We start from the raw sequence: 24,264 nt of genomic DNA, 5'->3' as shown, positions 1-24,264 counted from the left end.
GGTTGCTTTTGCACCCAAGTAAGGTCCCATGAAACATAAGAGCCATTTTAGATCCTTTTAGGCTCAAAAGTACCATGCATGCACGTAAAGTTCGAAACTTTAAGTGTTAGATCCAGCTTAGGGCTTAGATCTATCTTTTGGTCAAAGGTTGTACATCAGAAATCGAGGATTTAGGGTGTGGACGTTATCGACTCGGCGAGTCCATTCTTGGGACTCGACGAGTCCATGGCATAAAATCTCATGTCTGTTGAGGGCCAAAAGAACTCAGTTGGGTGTTAGAAGGGTTGCAGAAGGTCCGAAGGAGTGACCCAATGTATTGGAGTTAGCCTTAGACCTGGAGTTCACGGGACTCGTTGAGTGCTAGAAGAGACTCGGTGAGTCCAAGGCTATCTCCTTGTGGTTGAAGATGAACTCGACGAGTTGTTCATACAACTCGGCGAGTCAAGGTCAGAACTTGTTAATCAGATGAAGGTGAACTCGACGAGTTGTTCATACAACTCGGCGAGTCGGATGAAGGTTCATTCGATGTTCATAAGGAGGAGGAACTCGTTGAGTCGTTTCCAAACTCGACGAGTCGAGTCGTGGGTAAGGACAGGTAAAGGGTTAGGGACTCGATGAGTTGACGGCCCAACTCGGCGAGTCGGTTCAACTGGCAGTTGACTTTGACTTGGACTTGGTTGGGGGTAAACTAGTCATTTTACCCCAATAGTAGATATCAGTTTCTAATTGAGTGTTTTGTGCAGATTATAGCCGGAGGATTTCCGGAGCAGCAGCAGACAGAGGTTTCCCGCACAGATTATCAACAGCTACTCAGTAGTGGTGGGTCTACGGCCACAATGCCGGCCCACCAGTAGGAGCTGTATGAGTAGATGATTGTCTTTGTGATATCATCTAGGTTTGCTACTACCTGATATATTATATGCTGGCATGATATGTTATATCCGATATTAGTAGAGTTCAATTGTTAGGACCGAACGGTAGGTCAGACACCCCAGATATGCCTGATAGTGTGTGATGATATGTTTTATATACTGTCATGATATGTTATATGTGATAGTGGTAGTAAGAGCGGAATAGTCCCCAAGTTCGATTGTTAGGACCGAAGGGTAGTTCGGACACCCCAGATATATCTGATAGTATGTTTATGTTATGATATATGTGATAGTAGCAGTAGGGGTGGAATAGTCCCCGAGGGTCGGTATTTAAGACCGACGGGTAGGACGGCACCCCAGAATGGCCGCAAGGGTAGGACGGCACCCCATAATGGCCGCAAGGGTAGGTCGGCACCCCAGAATGGTCGTACGGGTAGGTCGGCACCCCAGAATGGTCGTACCGGGTAGGTCGGGCACCCCAGAATTGCCCGGCAGTATATATGCTATATGATTGTATGGTATGTGGTACGATGGGGGAACTCACTAAGCTTCGTGCTTACAGTTTACAGTTTTGGTTTCAGGTACCTCTTCAGCGAAGGCAAGGAGCTGGCACGGTAGCAGCACGTCATACACACACTCATTGTTTTCCGCACTATGGATATTATGGGATTGTACTCTAGCATGTTATTATTTTATGACTTGGGTTTTCAGACATGATACATTGTTTTATGAGATGATGTGATTCCACAGTATTTTCTTATGAGTGTTTTTTAGAGTCAATTAATTAAAAAGAAATTTTTGGACTTGAAATTTGGTTCGCTACAACCACATAAATTAAAAATAAATTTTAGATGAAGGCATTACTACGCATACAATTCAATAAAACATCAAATAATATCACTAATCTTACTGAACAAGTAATTAATATCATGATGATCATAAAACAAGAAACGGTGATCACAAAAATATGATATAAAATAAAAATAAATCATAGATGAATGAAAACCTATATAGCCAAAGTCAGTGCACAAACATAATGAAGAAATATAGGTTTAGATCAATGAGCCATCATAGATGATGACATAAAATTTTAACCCTATATCTCATAAGATAATTGGCCCTAATAATATGTAGGTTTAACATGTGTAGGTTGGAGGGAAATGGGTGATGAAATTTTTTTGATCACCACTAATAAAATATTCAAGCTAATAAATTACAAATTAACGCTAATTATTTAGTAATTCAAAATTTTAAATAATTTCCTATGAAGAATGAACAAAGGGTAACGAGGTATTCACACCATAAGAACATATTTACCTTCTTTAGACTACATATTATCTAAATTTTTTAACTTAAAATTATCTATGAGAATTAACCAATATAAAAAAATATAGGACGATGAAATGTAAAGCATGATGTTGCAATGATTGAAAGAAAATTTACATATAAAAGACGTATTTTTACCATAAAATAACTAAATATTGAACGGTATGAACCATTCATGACTAGTAATAATGGTTTAGGGTTCATTAGATATGGGTCATATGCATTGGGGTGCTAGTGGCTTATAGTGTAATCTTATGATAAATAGATGAACCATGGGTCATGGATCATGTGTGTTGGGGTGATAGTAACTTACAGTGTCATGTTACGATCAATAAATCACCTATTGGTAACGCGTCATGTACAATCGGGTGGTAGTGGCTTATATTGTCATGTTACGACCAGTGATGACTTATGGTTAATGGGTCGTGTGGGTTGTGTGATAGTGGTTTATAATGTCATGTTACGACTAATGGAAGATCCACGGGTGATGGGTCATGTGCATTGGGTGCCAATGGCTTATAGTGTAATGTTACGACCAATTCATAACCCATGTGTCATGGGTCATCAGCATTGGGTGGAAGTGGCTTATAGTGCCATAACCCTTAAACCCAAACCCATACGACTTAATGTTGTAACCCTTAAACCCTAATTCGTAAGACTTAATGTCATAACCCTTAAACCTAACCTATATGACTTACTACCATAACCATTTTACCCTAACCCATATGACTTAGTGCCATAACCCTTAAACCTAAGCCATGCGACTTAATGCCATAACCCTTAAACCCCAACTGATACGACTTAATACCATAACCCTTAAACCTAACCCATACGACTAAATGTCATAACCCTTAAACCCTAATGCATACAACTTAATTCCATAAGCCTTAAACCTTAACTCGTACGACTTAATGCCATAACCCTTAAATCATAACTCATACGACATCACTCCTGATTACATGAATGTAAAAAGAAAATAACCAATACCAATTTAGTAAAGATGCAAAGATCAAGATGGTCAGAGAATGACACAATACTACATAAACTAAAAATAAATTTTAGATGAAAGGATTAGTACGCATACAATTGAATAAAACACCGAATAATATCGCCATTCTTAGTGAATAAGTAATTAAGGTGCATGTGAATCGTATGTTATGAAGAAAACATTGACATGGTTTAAATTTAAGATGATAATATCATGATTATCATAAAACAAGAAATGATGATCACAACAATGCCATTTAAAATAAAAATAAATTGTCGATGAGTGAAAACCTATATCACCAAATTTAGTGCACAAGCGTAATGAAGAAATCTAGGTTTGGATCAATGAGCTGCTAGAGTTGATGACATAAAATTTAAACACTATTTTCTTAAGGTAACTGACCCTAATAATATACATGCTTAACATGTGTAGGTTGGAGAGAAATGATTGACAAAAAATATTGGATCTCCACTACTAAAAAATTCAAATAAGGTATTCACACCATAACGTCAGATATTCCTTCATTAGACTAAGTAGTGTCCAAATATTTTAATTTAATATTATAAATGAGAATTAAACAATATTAAAAAAAATATAGGTTGGTAAAATATAAATTTTGATGTTGCTATGATTGAAACAAAATTTATATATAAAAGACGTATTTTTATACATAATTTTTTTAGCAAATAGACAAATTGAATCATTAGATGTATGATTCAAAAGTAAGATGATTGAAAAGAAAAAAATTCCAAAAAAAACATCATCATGATTCATTTTTTTGATTAATCTAATGATTCATTTATTCTGTTCTCCAAAATAATATGTCAAAAGAAAACTTCTTACCTTCCTACAAAAAAAATCTTATATATGTAATCTAATTTGGGATTTTGTAGTTAGTCTATGAGCTTTGTATGGTATACTTAAGTAGTTAGTTGATGTTGTTCATTTTTTTGAAGTTTGCTAATTAGAGTTGATAATTTTTATTATTCCAAATATGTTAGTATATGCAATATACTTACATACTAATGAAGTATTTGCAATATATTCACATTCTATTGTATTTAGGGAGCGGATCATTAGATTTTGGGATTTGATCATTAGATTTCATCATCAATATTATGATAAATAGGTAAGTATTTGCAAGATACTTACATACTAATCAATTGCTTAAATTTGGTCATTGTTTGCAAATCAAAGTGTAAAAAACAATTATGTAAGTTGTGTAGATGTTTGCATATCAATGTGTAAAAACAATCATTTGTTTAAATTTGATCATTAGATTTTTCCCTTAGCAAACAAGTAACGAAAATAAAATTTTGTAGCACAATTTCGTAGGGAAATAGCTATGAATTCTAATTTTATAGCAAAGCAACTATGAAATTTTATTCCGTTGAAAATTTCGATTGTAGATTAACCATGATATTTAATTCCTTAACAGAATTACAATGGAAACTATTCTCCTAAAAAAGTTCATTGACTTTGCAACGAATAGTTTGTCCATATAAATATTGGAAGCAATATAAAAATGGATTTCGAGTCGGTAAAATATTCCATAGCAATTCCCATGTTCGCTACCGAAAATTAATTTCATAGAATATGTGGTAGCACGTTAGCTATTGAACGACATTCCATAGCTCAATATGTTACAAAATAACAATGAACATACGTTCCATTGCAACATTTTGTACACCTCAGAAGCCTGGTATACCTCAGAAGCCGAAACGGTGAAATCAGCAGCTATAGCGACCCTCAAGGGTCAATCCAAGGCCTCACCAGTAATACTAAAGCTATACAAAAGGATGTAGACACAAAAGACCAATGCGGACCCAAGTCAAACAACACTAAAGAAAGTATATAATTCACAAGGAAAGTACCTAATATGAGCACAACATAAGCATATACATAAAATAACTCAACACCAATGTAAATAAACACATACCAACAACGACATTTGGTGTTGCTCTGGCTCCTCTGCAGTCAACTAGAAATCTCGACATCGGGCCTTCGGGGCCTCAACCTTCCCTTGACGACCATCCGCGATGCGCATGGTCGTAGGAACAGGGGCCTGAACCGGCCTCAGTGCAAGTAGTGGATACTAGGCCTTCACATGGTCCTCCTAATTGTAGTTGAAACAGACTCGTAAACCCTTCTGGAAATATTTCGCAAAGTACCCCTCTTTTCCATACAAGTAGCATACTGTCCCCGCCGACAGGTACCGTCATGACCCTTACCATATATGTTGCAACCGTGGCTCCTATGACCTCCTAATATCAAATTACTAGGTTTGACCCACTTAGCCGCCGGCTACGATTGGACTAGTCTTATATCCCTCCTTTGTGTATCAACCTCTGTCTCTCTTACCTATGACTCCAACTTAATCTCCATTCTCCAGGCATTGGACTACAACTCAACCAATATCTGGTACTGGGAGTTCGTCACGAACTCTTTGACACCCCTCTTAAGAATGCGTAGATACTCGTTCATCCGTGTCTGCTCATAGGACACATATTCAATGTTGAATAGGGCCCTCTCGTGGAGCATCCTAGTAACCTCAGTCACTGTCTCTGTTATTTTCAATTCCTGAGTAACAGGTACTCCTGGGCCAACCACTCTCGCTCCACCAAAGAAACTTACTCATCATGGAACATCTCAACAAATTCATTCCATGTCACTGGGGCCCGCTCCGCAGGTGAGTAGCCAGTAGTCCTTTGCACTCAGGTAAAGTAGATTAAGTGCAATACGAACCATCAAATTATCCAAACACGAGGAGGTGTAAAAGCATCGCTCATCATTAGAAATCCACCTCATGTGTAACATCCTAATATAAGGTACATTGATCATACTTGAGATTTTAATTAAAATGTCAGAATTGGTCCTTAAAAGAGAAAAGTTGGCTAGAGAAGGACGCGGAGCGTACGTATGAGTACGCACAGCGTACTCATGCACCGTGCATACTTACGGAGAACCACCTAGTAAGCTAGGTATACTAGGATCAGATTGAAAACTCTAATATTCATTTTTCCCCTATATATAGAACATTATGGTCTCATTTCTAGCCACCCTTATCAGCCTCCAACCCTCACTAAAACCCTAATATCATGTGTGTGCCTTGTGTGTGAATGTGTTTTTGCAAATTTTGAGTGTTCTTAGCTATTGTAGTTCAAGAAGATTGTTAGTGAAGAAGAAGAAGGTTCCATCAAGCTTAGAGCTCAAAAAACTTTCCACCTTTGTGCATCATTTTCAGGTATAAAGCTTATACATTGGCTAGTGTTTTTTTAGATCACTTTAGTTTAAGATTTATGAGCTTAAGTCCCCAAGTTTGGACTTTTAGAGTTTAGAACTCTCTAGAGAGTTTAAGTTGTCCTTCATGCATACTAAGGTACCTAGATTCATAAAATGCTTGCTTGATCTTTCCTTTGACCTCAAGCATGAGTAAAGTACCTTAGAATGGATGAAATGATGTTTTATCCTCTCCTAGCCATGAAAAGGCTTAAAGCCCACAACTTTATGGATTAAGGGATTCTAAATAAGTCAGATCTATAGTTGGAATGATTTTCTTAATGGATTAAGAAGTCAAAGTGGTGGATTTGAGGGTTTATGGAGTACGATGTGGGTACTCCTTGCTATACACAGCGTATCTTGGCTTCACCCTGTCACACACTTACCTTGTTGTATGCCTAGCTTTAGGAGTAGTATGCTGAGCATACTCGCTGGGTGTTGACCTTCTGTTGACTTTCGTTGACTTTAATCTTTGGTCAAATGTTTGGGTGTTGGGACTAATGGAAAGGAAATATGGTCCTTTTACCTTAGTAAGTTTAACCGAGGACTTTAGACTCGTGAGTGGTTGTGGACCATAATTTTTAATTAAGGTTAATTATTTTGCAAACTAGGTAGTGTCTAGATCTGGTAGTTCGGGTGCTAGGTTTTCGTGTCATCAATGTTAGGTGAGTCTCCTCACTTACTCTTACATGTATGGTAGGCTAGCTGTATTATTATGACCAGTTGGGTCTAGCTGTTATGTTATGTGATGATATGATAATTGTATGTGACTGGGGCTACTGATAGCCAACTGAGGTTGCTGATAACCCTCCGAGTGTGTTGTTAGCTCACCAGGAATGCCGATAGTCCAAGGGTTGCATCTAACCCATAGCTATTTACTTATGCTATGTTATATGTGTTATGTTAGGGAACTCAATAAGCTTTGTGCTTACAGTTGTTGATTTACATGTGGCAAGTATTTCGCAGGACTGCGGGAAGGCAAAGGTCTTATAGTACACACACTAGGAATTTACTACTGGGACATGATCATTTATGTACTCTGATAACTATGATACTTGTGGTTTTGGGATGACTTGTACTTGATATTCGGTTGTGAAACTAAGTTCTTGGAAGTTTTAAAAGTGAAAATTTTGGTCTAAAATTTGAGGTGCTACAATTTGGTATCAGAGCACTGGTTTGATGGATTTGGATGAACCTCTGGGTGATTCCAAACTCAAACTGAGGGTTTGAACATTTTAAAAAAACTTAATATGAACGGAAGAATTTTTACAGAAGGAAAAACCCAGAGAAGTAGTGTGTATAATCGATCAGCGCTCGAGCGACAGTTTCCTAAAATACATCAGTTTACATTTTATTAGTGCAATGCAAATGATCAAATAGGATTGCATGCTAGCTAGGGGTAGGCTAAGGAATCTTGCTGAAAAGAGTATGAAATGTTGCCTGATTAATGATGCCTTAGCCTAGGAGTTCATTCCTTATGGGATTGAATATGCCTTATTTATTTGTTTGGTGTATGCATTATAGTTGTACATACTTAGGATTTTATAGCCTTAAAATGTCTGATTTAGCCTTTATATTTTGTTCCTTTTTTGGTTGTAGATTTGAGGTAGGATCATTTATTCGAATGTCTATCAAGTCTCGTACTATGTACAATTGGCATATGTGAGGCAAATAGTGAAGGCAACGGAGATCTCGTAAGGCAGAGCAGTGATGTGAGTGGTCTAGAACTAGTATCTAGTCATATGAATAAGGTTCTCAGGAACTAGTAGGGCGAGTCCTTAGCTGATATGAGGATGTAGAGTTCTTGGGATCTCGTGGGTACGATCCGAAACAAATATGGCTTGGTATGGAAAGTAGTATTGGGCCCATACTACTAAAAGTATCGGATTCGTACGCGACTTGAGGAGTAACCATGAAGGACTAAAAAACTTATAGGGGTATAATTATTGTTATATGTCTTCTTATCCGTTTGCTGATAAGTTTGTTATGCAATTCACTACTAAAAGTATCGGGTGTGTAGGCCCATGTTGCATCAATTAGTGACAGTTTTTATTAATGACATTCTGGTATATTCGAAGACTAGGGAACATCATGAGGAGCATCTTCAATAGTTTCTTGGATTTTTGAGGATGGAGAAGCTTTATGCCAAATTCTCCAAGTGTGATTTCTAGTTAGGGGAGGCTCAGTTCTTCGGACACCTCGTTAATCAGAATGGTATTTTGTTCGACCCAGCCAAAATTGAGGCGGTGATGCAGTGGGAGGTGCCGAGATCTTCATCTGAGATTCGGAGCTTCCTTGTTTTAGCAGACTATTATCGGAGGTTCATCAGAGATTTCTCAATGATTGTTGTTCCTCTTACCAAGTTGACCAGGAAGGATGTTGCTTTTAGTTGGGGGATTGAGCAACAAACATTATTTGAGACTCTTTGTCAGAGGTTATGCGAAGCCCCAGTATTTGCCCTCTCGGAGGGAGTAAAGGATTTCATAGTCTATTGTGATGCATCCATTACGGAATTGGGTGATGTGTTGATGTAGAGATGGCATTATTGGATTGGTGCCTAAGCTCGTAACTATATTTGGTATGTACTTGACCCGGTTGTGCATGGTCTTTTTGGGTTGCCTTCTCCAAAGCAATTTGACAAGGTAATTTAAGGAGAGAGAGAGAGAGAGAGAGAGAGAGAGAGAGCGAGAATATTATGGTTTATTAATATATTATGAGAATAATATATTAAAGGATAAATCATATTTATTTAATTAGTATTGGTCATAAATTAATTAGGAATTAATTTGGTGACTAAAAGAGATTAATTGAATAAAGGGGTATAAACTGTCAAATGTATGATAGGTGAGTTTTGGGCTGGAAAACCTAATGGGCTATAGGGGGAACGAAATTATGATGGGGATCCATCATATTTTCGTCCAATGCCTTATTCTAGAAGGTTCCTTGGGCTGCTTAGTGGCTAAGTTGTCCATTAGGGTTTAGACTGAAACCCTATCAGCCTGCAGTATAAATAAGACCCCTAGGCTATGAAAATTGGCTACACTTGATTCCAAGAGAACCCTAGGGCCGATTTTAGCATCTCTCACCCTCTCTCATATTTCCTTCTTGCTTGTGGGGTTTGTGAACCATTAGAGGAGTTACAATTGTGACTCTAAGCTCAAGTTCAAGAAGATTACAAGGATTTCAAGCTAATTGAAAGAGGTAAAACACTTAGATCTGTTTTCTTAATGATAATTTCGAATTATATATGATAGATCTAGGTTTGTAAGTCTTGGATTCAAAGCATGTACAATAGAGAAACCTAGATCCAAGCATTAGGGTTTGTATGAGCACATAGGATTGTTCTTATGCATAAAACCCATCAGTGGTATCAAAGCCTTGATTGGTTTCAATTGTATGTGATGCTTAACTATTTGCTTGCTGAAAATTGAGTTTTCTTGCTTCTACCCGACCCAACTCGGCATGTCAGTATCTGGACTCGGCGAGTCCATGCCTTACTTGGCGAGTCTGTGCATCAGGCAGAGGATATTTCGAAATTCTGTTGCTGTTTTGTCATGGATTTGATGCCTAAATCGTTTTTTGAAGTTAAAATCCGAATTTTACTTTAATTAAATGATTATCCCTGCCAAAACAATAGATAATTTCAAATCTTTTGAATATTGGTTGTTTATATGATAAATATGGGTTGTTTAAAATTATTTGGTAATTATCTCATGACTAAAATTGGATTAGATCAAATATAGATAATTATGAAATTAATTGTTTAATTTAAATTATTTGTTATTTGATCCCTTTTGTTTTGAAAAGTTCAAAACTTGCCCTCAAGTTTTGAAATTTGAATTTTGTGATTAAAAGTTTAATTTTGAATAATTTAAATTTCAAACCCTTTGAATTTTACAAGTTTAAAATTCAACCCTATACTATTATATTATTACAAGCTTAATTAATATATATGTATAACTTAAAATGCTAGTCTTATCGTTAGTAGGCCTCATTCACAAATCTAGTCTATAAGGTTGCTGCCTATAAAATGGCGCTTAATCGGTGTACACTCACACCCACCGCTTGCTTGACTGGTGGAGGGTCGTTAGCCGAACGGGTAGGATAGGGCAATCCTCTCCTCATTAAAACTACAATGTAAGATACAAAGTAACTACATGTTTTACAAATTCCCAATCTTAGTTACTTTAGGGTAAAATGTGAAAAATTATGCTAATCCATGGAATTACACTTCATACCCTTGTCAAACGTTGGTGGAGCGCGTGTGGTTAACCAGCACACTAATTTGGGGATGACATTGGTAGCGAAGGGTGACTCGATGTTTGTCATAGATCAATGGAGCGTGTGTGGTTTATCAGCACATTGATTAGGTGATAGAGACATTGAGTGCGCCATGTTGATTCGCATGGTTATTCACAAATTGTTTGCGATCCTCGGTATCCCAGTCACAAATTTGAAGTGCATATCGAGATTTAGACATGCCATTGAAAAGTTCAATGAATTTCAAAGATCTAGGAATATTCAATACATTTAAAACCTAAATATCTTTTTCGTTTTCATGGTGAGAATTAGTGAATCGTCTTTCACTTACCTTCAAATTATTTACTTTTAGAGTACGGCATCCCTTTCTAAGTTGTAAATAATGTTGTTGGATCCTAACCCTAATTTCTCATTTGGGTGTTTAATTAGGGATTCATTTCTAATCAAACTTTGTTCCTTTCTTTTTCAGATGTCTGCAAACAACAAAAACAACAACGCTTCTGGTCATTCTCGTTGATGAACCTATGTCAAAAGGTGACATTTGATGGTTCAAACTTCAACGAGTGGATGAGGTACATTTGCATGATCACATGCTACGAGGACAAAGAATATGTCCTCGATGAAAAGCTTGAAAAGATCATCCCAGATGTTGCTACTCCTGAAGAGTTGGCCACCTTTGAGGTCCACAAGCGTGATGCTACGAAAGTTCATTGCATCATGATGGCCACCATGAACCTCGAACTCCAAAAGTCCTATGAGGACATGTATCCGTATGAAATGCATCAGGATTTGCTGGACAAGTATCACCAGAGCGCGAGGCAAGAGCGCTATGAGATCATTACTAACATGATCACCGCTAAGATGGGGAGTGGAGAATCCCTAACCTCTCATTTTCAGAAAATGCAGAGGTGTGTTGATCGTCTTCTAAAACTTAATGTTAAGTTTGATGAGGATTTGGCTATCGACATAATCCTCCACTCGTTGCCCTCCTACTCCAACCAGTTTAGGATGACCTACCACATGAACAAGGAAGAGGTCTCCTTAAGAAAGCTCCAAGGACTCTTGAGGACTGTTGAGAGCAACCTCAAAGACAAATCCGTTGCACCATCCCCTGCTATGGCCGCTTCTGTGATGGTAATAAGTCAAGGAAAGGGTAAAAAGAGGAAGGCTCCATGTAAGAGCCACCAAAATGGGAAGCCCCGTAACGGTTCATCCTCAAGTGGGACCAAAGCAGGCCCCGCTAAACCCTCCTCCGATCCCAAGGAAGCAGAGTGCTTCTATTGTCACCAAAAGGGCCACTGGAAATGAAGCTACCCTCAATATCTGCAAGATATAAAGGATGGAAAGATTAAGCCCACCTTTGCAGGTATATATTCTATTAAATCTAACAACTCATCATTTACTACTTCATGGGTTCTTGATACAGGGTGTGGATTCCACATTTGTTCTGATATGCAGGGCCTAAAAAGAAGTAGGGAAGTGGAGCATGGAAAGATGAACTTGATAGTGGGAAACAGAAGATCGTCGACTGTGACCAAAGTCAGAGTTTATTCTTTAGTGTTGAGTAATGGGTTAGGGCTAGATTTAAATAATTGATATTATTCGCCAGATATGGCAAGAAACATTATTTCATTTCATGGATTGTTTAGACAAGGTTTCAGATATTCTTTTGATAATAGTAATGGTTCTATTAATGTTTATTTGAATGGTGTCTTTTATTTCAATGCATAACCTTGTAATGGGATTTATGAATCTGCGATGGTTGTTGATAATTTAGGAAATGATGTTTTGAATATTGATTTGTCTACTAGTCTAGACAAAGCATGTTTTTGGCATTGTCGCCTTGGCCATGTCAACATGAAACGTATAACCCAACTCCGAAAGGATAAAGTGTTGGAGTCATTCGACCTTAGGGACGATGACACGTGTGAATCTTGTTTACTTGGGAAGATGACCAAGTCACCCTTTACTGGCACTTGTGAAAGTGGTGAGGGTCAATTGGATCTCATACATACCGATGTGTGTGGGCCCTTTAGACCCACCACAACGGATTCTTGACGCTTCTACGTGACTTTTACGGATGATTATAGCAGATATGGATATATCTACTTAATCAAGAAAAAGTCGGAAACCTTCGAAAAGTTCAAAGAGTTTAAGAATGAAGTGGAGAATCAACTGGGCAGGAAAATCAAGATGCTTTAGTCAGACCGAGGAGGAGAGTACGTAAGTCTTGAGTTTCAGGACTATCTAAAAGAATGTGGAATTGTTTCACAATTGACGCCTCCGAGGACGCCACAATTGAATGGTGTGGCTGAGAGACGTAATCGGACCTTGTTGGACATGGTTCGTCCTATGATGAGTCGGACTTCATTACCGATAGCTTTCTAGGGGTATGCCTTAGAGATTGCCGCCCATATCCTTAACTTAGTTCCCACCAAGAAGGTTACGAAGACGCGTCACGAGATGTGGACTGGGAAAGCTCCCTCGTTGGCACATATCAAGGTTTGGGGTTGCAAGGCTTTCGTAAGACGAGAGACTCATGACAAGCTCGAACCTCGTAGTCAGAAGTGTTATTTCATCGGCTATCCGCATAAGTCTTTTGGCTATCTTTTCTATAGACCGAGTGACAATGTTGTCTTTGTTGCTAGAAGAGGAGTTTTCCGAGAAAGGGAATTGATAAGCCAAGAAGACAATGGGAGGCAAATTGAACTTGAAGAGATTCAAGATCAAAGTTTGGAATTTGGTTGATAATATTTTGGGTCGAAAGACAGTCGGGTGCAAATGGATCTTCAAGAAGAAGACGTACATGGATGGGAAAGTGCACACTTATAAATCGCGATTAGTTGCGAAGGGCTTTACTCAAACTCCCGTAGTTGACTATGATGAGACCTTCTCACTAGTTGTGAAGATAAAGTCTATTAGGGTAATGCTCGCAATAGTTGCGTTTCATGATTAGGAAATATGGCAGATGGACGTGAAAACCGCTTTCCTTAATGGAAAGTTGGCTGAGGCTATCTACATGAATCAGCCAGAGGGTTTTGTCGATGCGAAGCATCCGAATAGAGTATGCAAGCTTGAGAAATCCATTTATGAATTGAAACAAGCGTCTCGCAGATGGAATCTTTTTTTTGACGAGAAAGTTAAAGAGTTTGGCTTTCTGCGAAACGAAGATGAATCTTGTGTATATGTCAAAGCCAGTGGGAGTATAGTGAGCTTCTTCGTATTGTATGTCGACGACATACTGCTCATAGGAAACGACATCCCAACCTTGCAGGAGGTCAAGTCCTGGCTTGGGAAATGTTTCGTTATGAAGGACCTCGGAGAGGCTGCTTATATTATGTGAATAAGGATAGTAAGAAACAGAGAAAAGAGATCGATAGGACTCAGTCAGGATACATACTTGGATAAAGTACTAAAGTGTTTTAGTATGGAAAATCCAAGAAAGAGAAGTTACCAATCCAAAGCAATACCAAGCTGATTAAGACTCAGAGCCCAAGTACAGAGACAGAGATAGCTGATATGAGTCGAGTACCTTACGCTTCCACAGTAGGCTCTATCATGTACATTATGACTTGTACTCGCCCTAATGTGGCCTTCGCTTTGAGCATGGTCAGCAGATATCAAGGGAACCCTTGTAGAGCTCATTGGATTGTAGTTAAGAATATTCTTAAGTACCTACGAAGGACCAAGGAATGGTTTCTAGTCCTCGGTGGGAGTGATGACTTAAGGGTACGAGGGTACAGTGATGCTAGTTTTCAGACGGATCGGGATAATTACCAATCGCAGTCGGGCATGGTGTTTACCCTAAATGGAGGAGCAGTGACTTGGAAAAGTTCCAAGCAAGAGACCGTAGTTGATTCAACGTGCGAATCAGAGAACATTGTGGCGAGCGAAGCGTCAAAGGAGGCTATACGGTTGAAGAACTTCATTGGAGACCTTGGAGTTATGCCATCCATAAAGGAGCCGATGGAAATTTTCTGTGATAATGAAGGAGCGGTTGCCTTAACCAAGGAACCAAGAGATCATGGTAGATCTCAACATATCGACAGAAAATACCATTTTATCAGACATCGGGTAGAAGAGGGACTCCTCGTTGTGAAGAGGGTATCATCAGAAGAAAACCCAGCAGATCCCCTTACGAAGGGACTGAATAGGGTCAAACACTTGCAGCACGCTAGGAGCATTGGGCTGAAGGATGATATAAGTTTGGATTAGATAGGAAACGTGTCATAGATATTTTGTACTTAAAATTTGATGAATAAATAAAGTTGTGTTATTTATGAGTAAATCTACTATCTTGTGTTGGTTATTTATCTATTGTTTCAATTTTGCATGTTTTGACTTCCTGAATGATAGGATTATTCAAACAATCCACAGTCATTCATATTTTGGAAGTAGATATGAATGAAGACTGTCATGAATTGTTTGTAGATTGTCCAAAAGGTTCTGGTCATAGCAAAGGTTTGCTGCAAAGTTCATGAGTACTTATGAATATGATTTGAAAATTGGAATAAACCCGTATTTGCTGGTATCACTTTGGTGATCGCAAAGCGATAATATCATACAGTCTTTAAACTTAGAGATGTGGTTGTTGTTTGTTGGTTGCTTATGCATTGATGATGTGTAAACGCATTAGAAACTTGATGTTATAAAACACATTGTTATACATGATTGAATTAGTAAATAATGGATGCATACGAGTCGAAGTTGATCTGTTCCTTTTATTCTATGAGAATAAAGGTGATATCTTGGCCACTCGATGATTTGGTTTGACTTATGTGCTGGGCCCGGTCAGAATGAAGTTGATGTGTTCAACTAAATTCTATGTCAAACAAATCGGAAATTGAGGAACAAATGTTGGACAATAAGCATTGTCAGCATGATATCTAGAACAGAGGATTATGCGATCCCTTATCTGAAGGACAAGTTGTTGATCAGAGTTGACAACGAAGTATAAGAGCTACAATTGCTAATCGGATTCTACAGTCATATGTGAGATATAGTTACTAGACTTATGCAAGTGGCAGACTGTTGGATTAGTGTCTAAGCCCATAACTATATTTGGTATGTACTTGACCCGGTTATGCATGGTCCTTTTGGGTTGCCTTCTCCAAAGCAATTTGACAAGGTAATTTAAGGAAAGAGAGAGAGAGAGAGAGAGAGAGAGAGAGAATATTATGGTTTATTAATATATTATGAGAATAATATATTAAAGGATAAATCATATTTATTTAATTAGTATTGGTCATAAATTAATTAGGAATTAATTTGATGACTAAAAGAGATTCATTGAATAAAGGGGTATAAACTGTGAAATGTATGATAGTTGAGTTTTGGGCTGGGAAACCTAATGGACTATAGGGTGAACGAAATTATGTTGGGGATCCATCATCTTTTCGTACAAGGCCTTATTCCAAAAGGTTCCTTGGGCTGCTTGCTGGCTAAGTTGTCCATTAGGGTTTAAACTGAAACCCTAGCAGCTTGCAGTATAAATAAGACCCCTAGGCTATGAAAATTAGCTACACTTGATTCCAAGAGAACCCTAGGGCCGATTTTAGCATCTCTCACCCTCTCTCATATTGCCTTCTTGCTTGTGGGGTTTGTGAACCATTAGATGAGTTACAATTGTGACTCTAAGCTCAAGGTCAAGAAGATTACAAGGATTTCAAGCTACTTTAAAGAGGTAAAACACTTAGATCTGTTTTCTTAATGATAATTTCGAATTATATATGATAGATCTAGGTTTGTAAGTGTTGGATTCAAAGCATGTATAATAGAGAAACCTAGATCCAAGCATTAGGGTTTGTATGAGCACATAGGATTGTTCTTATGCATAAAACCCATCAGGCATGTGATAGCCTATGCTTCGAGGCAGCTGAAGCATCACGAGGTGAGGTACCCCACTCATGATTTGGAGTTAGGGGCAGTGGTTTTTGCCCTTAATTTTTTGTGTCACTATCTCTATGGTGTTCGTTGTACCATCTATACGGACCATAAGAGCCTGATATACCTTATAGATCAACCTAATTTGTATATGAGGCAGAGGAGGTGGTTGGATATAGTGAAGGACTATGATTATGAGATCTTGTATGATCCACACAAGACCAATGTGGTGGCTGATGCCTTGAGTCAGAGGGCAGTGAGTACCTCGATATGGGATGTATGCATGAGGACGATCGTGATGACTCCAGTTTTAGAGATCATCAATGAAGCACAGATCGATGCCATAAAGGAGGAAAAAAGGAAGAGTAAGCGGGTGATCAGTTAAATTACAACATTTGATATGGACAATATAGGGCTTTTGACTCTTCATGGGCGATATAGGTGTCGCATGCGGGTGAGGCCCGACGGATATTGATAGAGGAGGCCCACAAATCAAGATTTTCTATCCACCCGAGGGCTACAAAGATGTATCTTGATTTGAAGCACAATTATTGGTGTTGATGTATGAAAAAGGATGTAGCATGGTTTGTGGAGTGATGTTTGACCTGCCGAAAGGTCAAGGCGGAGCACTAGCACCCTCATGGCTAGTTTCAATCTGTGAAGGTTCCTTTATGGAAGAAGGAGCATATCACGATGGATTTCATTACCAGGTTACTGGGGACTGCGAGGGGTGTTGACACTATCTGGGTGATAGTTGATCGTTTGACGAAGAGTGTTAACTTCTTAGCCATTAGTAAGAACTCTTCTGTGGAGAAGTTGGACGAGATTTATGTTCGTAAAGTGGTGGGTCGGCATGGGGTTCTAACATCTATTGTGTCTGACCGGGATGTGTGTTTTACTTCCAAATTATGGAAGAGATTTCATGAGCAGTTGGGTACCCGACTACATTTTAGTATTGCATACCACCCGCAGATAGACGAGCAGAGCGAGTGGACGATCCAAATGCTTAAGGATATGTTACCCGCCTGTGTTATTGATTTTGGTGGGAGTTGGGAATCCTATCTTCCTTTGGCTGAGTTCTCTTATAATAATAGCCAACATGCTAGTATCAGTATGCCCTCGTTCGATCTCCTTTATGGTCAGAGATGTCGAACTCATATTTGTTGGGGAAAAGTGGGTCAGAGGGTCATGGGGAGCACAGAGGTCGTGCTCAAGACGAAGAAGCTTATATCGTGGGTTCGACAGAGGTTGTGACTTCATCCTCATGTTATTTCAGAATCGCCACCAATTTTCCCATAGAATAGTTTTTAAACTGTTCATGAACCTTAACTGTTGAAATTATCGATTTCCATTCAGATCTGAGACTGTTCATGAATGTTACTTTTTCTTCAATAGCTTGTCGTTTAAGATTGTAATTAATCATTCTGCTAAACAAGTGATTAAAGCGGTTGATAGTTTTATTTAGATTCTCTTCTGATTTCTGCATAAAGGATCCAAACTTTAAAAAAGTGTCGTTTGTAGAAAATGTTCCAGGGCTTCATCACCAGAGTATAATTCCTTCAGTTTGTCCTAGATTTTCTTTGCGGTATCGTGTGAGTTTACAAGACGGAATGTGTTAGGAAGAAGAGTTAATCGAATGATTCTCATTTCCTTTAAATTACACATCATCTTTTCGTTATCATCATTCATAATTTTTTTATATTCAGCTATGATTGTATCATTTTCTATTTGAGTTTTGACTTCTTCTCTCATACTAGAATACGTGTACGCTTCAACCGTCATTACGTGCCAAATTCTAGATCTATGTGTTTCAATTCCTAGCACATATTCTTCGAAACGAAGAGCCCAAACTTCGTAATATTCAGGAAAAATGATAGAAATCCTTGTTGTTGATCGAATGCTGCTTTGAAGACTGAACAACAGCTTGTGAAGATCATCTTTAGACATTTTAGCGAGAATTAAATAAAATTGAATATAGAATCGGATATGTAAGCTTAAATCGAGTTCAATGGAAAATGAAGGATTTAGATCTAAGATCTACAATCAATTTGCAACGAAGATATTGCAAAATTCAAAAATGATTGAGAGAACAAAAATAAATCTAAAAGAACTGAAAAACCCTTAACTCAACAGAAGAATAGCGATTAGATTACACTATCTCCTACCCTGATACCAACTGTTAGAATAAAATGATCATCAGATTCTATATTATGAGACGAATTAATGATCTGGAATGATAATGATTGAAAAGAGACTGATATTCATTCACTTAGCATTAGAAAATTTTGTATACAAGATCGAAACTATTCTTTCTATGCTAGCCTGAAGTCTACACAAAAAGACAAAACAATACTATATTTATAGATGCAAAAGATAACGATTACGAAAATAGACATGCCTATTTCGGAATCAGAACTAGACAAACAAACCATTTTGACACAACATAAATAATTACTTAATAGTATCATCAATAATGTGGCTGACTACGAGACTGATAATGATGATGAGGATTCTAATTATGATAATGATGTGTTGGCAGACACTGAAGTGTCTGAGGGCGAGAATGATAAAAAAAATTATACATTTTGACTAGTAAAATAAGGTTTGTATTTGTTGTAATCATATTATATATATATATATATATATATATATATATATATATATATATATATATATATATACACACACACACACACACATATATATATATATATATATATATATATATATATATATATATATTCATATGGTGTTATAACTATTCAGGATGTCAATATTTTGGATTGTCTTTCTGTATCTCATGGCTGCTATGATGGGCCATAGAGGTGACTGTGGTGACGAGCCACCACATTCGTTCAATGAAGGTTTTGGTGATCACCAGATCGATGGTAATTAAGATTTATTATACTTTATTGTATTTCATATTGTATCTATATAAAAAATTAGCTTTACTAATATTTTTTATGCAGCGGTGGCTCCAAAAAGAAGAGCCATGTTAGTAAATAAAAAAATGTACAAGCTATTTGCAGGTAACGGCAAACGGCCTCTAAAGATAACATTTGACATAAATAATCACATGTCGATTACGGAAGTATATGAATGTTCCATTCGTAAGGTTGGGAGCTACATGTGGCGCGTCGTCACTTTCGATAAGGACACATGGAAAGAAGTTTCTGAAGCCGAAATGGGTGGCATGTTCCAGTATCTTTCGATAAATTATTTACAAAGTCATATTTAATATGTTTAATTCTAATTGATTTTTAACTTCTCTATTTTTTATACATGGTTTGATTTTGGAGCGATTTCAAATGATCCCGTGGCTTCAGTTTATTGGGTGTCACTATATAATCGGATATATGCGCGGTATAGAGGCCGCAAACATATTGCAAAAACACCTTGTATTGATTTTGAAGGGGATGTGGAGGCAGTAAGGGCTCAAACACCTGAGGGTATGGATACACAACGTTGGCGTGATGCTATTGACCACTTCTTAATAAAGAAGCATAAAAAACGATCCGCTGAAAACAAAGAATATCAGAAGAAGCAAGTAGTTAAGAATTATGGGGAAACGTGCAACTACGGTAGTGCTTGTTTTAAGAACATAAGTTACAATAATGTTTATTCAGTTCTAACATATTTTTTAATGTTTATTTAAGTATAACATATTTTTTAATATTAAACAGAATTTGAATAGACTTGAACCATTTCACCGTGGTCATATGAATAAACAAGGGGAATTCGTTGATCCATTAGTTGAAGACCAATATGTAAGTTTTTATTACTTAAAAATGAAGTAGATTGTTGTTTTTTCTTTTTGTTAGTTTTACAATATATTGACAATCTTTGTGAAATACCGAATGCTTTAGTTGCTGAGGTTACTTTATAGACTCAGCACATAGCCGACTCCAATGGTGATCTAGACTCCATTGATTGGATCACAATATTTAAGAAGGTTTTAGGTGCTCGAAAGGGTCATGTGAGAGGCATTGGGCCTAAACCTCCTTCTGCGGCGAGTACAAGTGTTCCATCCCAGTGACAGTCAAAGTCACAAGCACTGCAACCAACACATGTACTTATTAAATGCTTACAGAATTTGGTAGATTTGTTATAAATTTAAGAACTTGATGCATTCATAATTTTTGATAGTTTGGTGGTTTGTTAAATTGTTAAAAACTTAAATTGATTTAGTCTTCTAATAGTTTGTTAAATTGTTAACGATTTAATTCATTTGGTGCTTTGATAGTTTGATAGTTTGTTAAATTGTTAATTACTTAATGTGCTTGTGACTTGATTGTAGGATGTGGATGCGAATGCTTTTCTTCAAAACCCGACATTTGTCACGGAAATTGGAAATATTATCCGCTCGTTTAAGAACCAAGTCAACAACAATGATAACAACGATAGGAAAGACGAATACGCATAGTATTTCTTGTTTTACGTTATAGATGATGTTATTTTGGATTTATTAGATAGTTTATGGATGATATATTTGATATTTATTTTGGATTTATTAGATAGCTTATGTAATGTGGTATATTTGATGTTTTATGTAATATTGTATTTATTGATTTCTGTCTTTTTCTGAAATCTACATTTTATAACATATAAACTAATATCATAAATAAACCGTTTTTTTTAAGCATTAGCAACAACTTTAGGGGCGACATCGACCAATTGCGACAACTCCTTCCTCCGGGAACCTTTGCCGGAAAACCTCCGACCGGTGGTGGAATATCAATAGAAACAATGCCAACAGCGACAATCATGACATTTAGAGGCGATCAGTATTAGAGACGACGTCAATTGCAACGACAAATGACTGTTAGCTATGATGTAATAGCGACGACATGTCGTCGTTAAAGGTATTAGTGACGCCACGTGTCATCAATTGGGACGTTTTTTGTCGCCGCTAAAGGTAATGTTTTTTGTTGTGTGAGACATAGTTGCCGAATAAAACAGTTGGTCTTCACAACACTATTGGTGAGATTTTGTGAGAGAGTTATGTAGAGCCATGTGCGGATGACAGCATCGACCTTTTTCCATTGAGGATCCGTGGATGGAGGTGTGGGAGCATCAAAGGTATCGTCAATGTGATGAAGAGTGTCATACGCTTCACAGTGTGTGGTAAAAATAAATTCTCGCCAAGTGTGGTAGTTGTGTCGTTGCAGATCAAGAACGATATGAATGTGGGTCTTGATGTTTGTAACAACGAATGCTTTGTGGATGGGAGGGGTGGTGCCGACATTTTCGAGTGACAAGAAGAAGAAGAGATGAAACTGGTTAGGGTTTGGGAACGGCCGGCAGTAGAGGAACTGTGAGGGACGAGAGATACTGGGAAAGAGAGATTTGAGAAGGAAGATTAGGAAAGATGAATATTGATCTCTGATACCGTATTGTGAAATCTGTTTCTTGATTCACCAACGAGATATTACAAAGAATATACACAATCACACATACACAAACGGGCCTAGACTAATAGGTGTGACATAGGTTTATAAATACAATTACATACATAGGAATACCTATGTACTCAGAGTATTAATGGCACTATGAAGCATGTAAAGAACCAATATGTTATATATCCATCTTCCTAAAAGTCTTTGTTTGACTTCCCCAAACTTGTGGTCAATGTTGCTCGAGTGGAGAGAGAATAGTTGTTTGATAGGAAGGAGAAGTTTCATGTTATGAGTTTATGCAGAATTACATATCCTGCTTAAAACATTTATTAAATATATAACTTTTTTTTACTAAAATCATAATGGGTCACCTGTCAACCCAGAATTTTTTGGCAAACACATATACACATATACACGTACACCCGGTTTAATAAACGGGTTGGCATGTTGGTAGGTTGAAAAACTCAACCCAAACCGGTTTATCTTCAAACGTGTTTCGTGTCGGGTTTTGAGAATTGCTAGGCTTAACCACCAGACTTAGCTCAGTAACATGAGAAACTAGGAAATCACTAAAAACTAATAGATGTATGGTAGTAGCTGCTTTCTATTAATGTTAAGTTATATATGCAGAAAACTCGATGGTCCTTGAAACCGAGGTTAAAAGTGTCATTGCACTACTGCTTCTAGAATTGATCGGTGTTCTTATGGTTATTGATTAAATATAAATAAATGGGTTTAGACATTTATAGATAGAGTATCATGTAGGGTCTTAGAACTACAAAATTGCACAAAATCAAACCACGATGCAATATACACATATTACGGTTGGAAGCTATATCATCTGGAAATGACAAAAATTATCTTGTAATTAGGTGCCATCTTTATTCCGTTAGGTATAAGTTATCATAAAATAGCCGTAATTGAGGCAAAAAAAAAAACACCTGAACAATGCACTGCAAACCAGCGCAGCATAGACCCAGTCAAAAACACAATCCTTAAGGATACCAAAACTTGTGGCACACTATAATATTACTAAAACGCCAACCTCTTTCCATAGCAATTTATAACCCTTAAGGTTTATGGGTAACTTCTTTATGCCTCAATGCAAACCCATTTACTAAAGCAAGTGCATTGCTGGTCATTTGTGTCACCGAAGTCATCTTCTTATTAAGAACATCCTTCACTTTTCCATTCATTGAACTATCAGAGAACCCTCCAGCACAAGTGTTCTGGTGTGTAAGGGCAGAACTTACCCATGTTTGAAGACTGTTCATGTGCCAATCAAAATTTTTGCCCTTAAACTGACCCATCTTACGAAGCTTCTGAACTGACTGGGTTAGACTAGTAACACAGCTGGCCATGTTATTGACACAGTCTTTCAGTGCTTGGTACTCTTGTGGTTTTAGTTTCGAGGTTGCAGCCAGTTTGGAAACGAGTGCAGCTGCTGACTTGGCATTGTTTAGACTAACCGCAATGGCTGCTTTAGCAAGCTGCTGATCGCTTCCTTGGATAGAACCAGCGTAACTTGAGAGAGAATTGACACAGAGAGCCTGGTTGCGGGTTGTTTTGCATGAGGTTTTGACAAAGTCAAGGGGGGTGATATTGGTATCAGCACCATAGACGTAGTGGATGGTGTGAAGGAGAATTAGCAAGTAAAACCCAAGTTTATCCATGCCTAAGAGTAAAGAGATTTTAATTGGAAGATCTATATAGAATGCAAAGGGTTACAGGTTATGTTGATTACTAAAGATGGAAAAAATTAAGTGGAGTGGGTGAAGATAAGAATAGGTGGTTGGAGGCTTTATATACCCATTCAGAAGGATGTTCTACCACTTAAGAAGCTTTGTACTCTACCGTGTCAACAATATAAAACTAGCTTAGAGACGCGACAAAATGAGAATGAAAATAGGATGTGATCAGTGTAGTCGAAGTTTTACATATAAAGTGAATCATTAATAACATATATTGTAGTTTAAACGGAACTAAGAAGTTTAAACTAAGCGATAATTAATAGTACTAGATTGACGAGAATTGGACGGCATTCAATACCAAGCCATATGGGAGACATGTGACGTTTATCAAATTAAATACTCCATGTGACATTTACGTTTGTATTATATTCCCAAGTCAATTTTTTGTTTCACTAATAAAACAAATATCTTTTTGAAACACTTCGGAGAGCTTCACCCAAAAAATTGAATTCCAAGACGGTCAATTAGCAAAAGTTTTCAGGTCAGCATATAAGAGAAGGGAACATTTA

The 24,264-nt window shown here is 37.5% G+C and overlaps 1 pseudogene; it reads right to left on the bottom strand.

Moving 5' to 3' along the window:
- Window positions 1-22,884: 22,884 nt before the first annotated feature.
- Window positions 22,885-23,773, bottom strand: LOC145058827 (pectinesterase inhibitor 9 pseudogene; annotated as a pseudogene).
- Window positions 23,774-24,264: the final 491 nt, after the last annotated feature.

The sequence above is a fragment of the Lactuca serriola genome, chromosome 6 (assembly GCF_051521515.1).
Source record: "Lactuca serriola cultivar US96UC23 chromosome 6, Lser_US96UC23_V15, whole genome shotgun sequence".
In the NCBI taxonomy this organism is placed as follows: Eukaryota; Viridiplantae; Streptophyta; class Magnoliopsida; order Asterales; family Asteraceae; genus Lactuca; species Lactuca serriola.
The sequence above is the reverse complement of the archived record's forward strand: the minus strand, read 5'-3'. Positions and strand labels throughout refer to the sequence as shown.